Source organism: Pteropus medius, unplaced genomic scaffold, assembly GCF_902729225.1.
Source record: "Pteropus medius unplaced genomic scaffold, Ma_sr-lr_union100, whole genome shotgun sequence".
In the NCBI taxonomy this organism is placed as follows: Eukaryota; Metazoa; Chordata; class Mammalia; order Chiroptera; family Pteropodidae; genus Pteropus; species Pteropus medius.
In genome coordinates this window covers 13,895,478-13,897,070 of record NW_024350319.1, presented here as the reverse complement: position 1 = coordinate 13,897,070, position 1,593 = coordinate 13,895,478, and the positions used below count along the sequence as shown (strand labels likewise).

At 32.2% G+C, this 1,593-nt stretch overlaps 1 pseudogene; it reads right to left on the bottom strand.

The window, feature by feature from the left end:
* Positions 1–907: 907 nt before the first annotated feature.
* Positions 908–1,026, bottom strand: LOC120583404 (uncharacterized; annotated as a pseudogene).
* Positions 1,027–1,593: the final 567 nt, after the last annotated feature.

The window sequence follows — 1,593 nt, the reverse complement described above, 5'->3', positions numbered from 1 at the left end:
TGTATATATCTATCTATATATATAGATATGTATAGATATATATCTCTATATGTAGATATATATAGATATATATAGATATATATCTCTATATGTAGATATATAAATATATCTATACATATATATACACTCAATATATATATTCATTCATTAAAGTCTCCTGCCACTATCTCATTACCAAATTATGAACAGGTTATCGAACATGGCAAGGTGCTTTTTTAAAGTCCTACACTCTGAACCCAGATGTGTCTGAATTCACACTCCAACACTGCCTCTGACTGTGTGACATCGAGCAAATTACTTATCCTCTCTAAATAGCCATCTTCAAATCCTTGTAATAATAACTATTTGGAAGCTAATTTTGATGAATTACTGAAAAATTATGCATAAATGACATGATATGCAAAACAGAAAGCCTCGTGCAACATAAGTACCTAATACATAGGATATTAACATCATAAACATAGCTTCTTCATTGTCTCTTTTGATTTTTGGAGGTGGCCAAAAATTATTCTAAGTGACAGTAAGGGGAAAAAAATGAATCATCAAAGACAGGTCTGAAAGGGAAAAATACTGCATTCTGATGCTAACCTATGACCTTATTTGTAACACTATAATCATTATTTTTAATATTGCATAATTATTATGAAGATATTAAGCAGCAGCCCAATATGTTTGATTTTAAAGAAAGAAATATAGCAGCTCTTATAGGAGTTAGGGACTACTAATTTTGTCACTTGCCAAAATTAGACTTCTCATCCCTCACTTCCTGCACTTTTATCCCAGCAATTAAGACATTCATATCTAAATATATATATATATATATATTTGGCGAGGCAACCCTTGTTTGACTTCACAGATTGCAAGGACCTTGTTAGCTTGCAACCTCTTATTTTTTTTTTATTTTTTATGCCTACGGCATCTGGTCTTCCTAGGTGGTCTCCCATCCAAGTACTAACCAGGCCCAACCCTGCTTAGCTTTTGAAATCAGATGGGATCGGGCTTGTTCAGAGTGGCATGGCTGTAGACCAAACAGTATTTTTAATTTCAGAGATAAATGTTAATTATTACATCCCCATCTCAATTAGGTTATTCATTTTCAGTGAATAGCCCATATACTATTTAATGTGTCAACTTTTTAAATGGGAAAGATTTCTGATATTCTAGATATATATTTTCGTATAATAAAGATTCTAAGTTAATAAATACATAAAGCAAATGTCAGTCTCAGAAAATTTTAGTCTAGCTAATCTATTTTTCAACCTTCTTTAGGACTGAAAATGTGGTTCTTACCCTTAAAGTATGTGAAACTATCTTGGCACGTTTGTTAAAAATATGTTTTCCAGCTGACCCCAGAATTTTGATTTGATATGTCTAGGATGGGACCCAGGAAACTGCATTTTAATAGATGTCTCAGGTGATTCCTAGCAGGTGAGTCTTAAAGCTCACTTGGAGAAACACAAGACTAACGGAATGATTGAGAATATCTTGCTTCTATTTCATATGAAATTCTCAATAACATTACAAAAATAATTGTATTTCCCTTAACATCTCACATCTTCTCCCACACACGTTTTTTACAGCAGAGAAAATTGT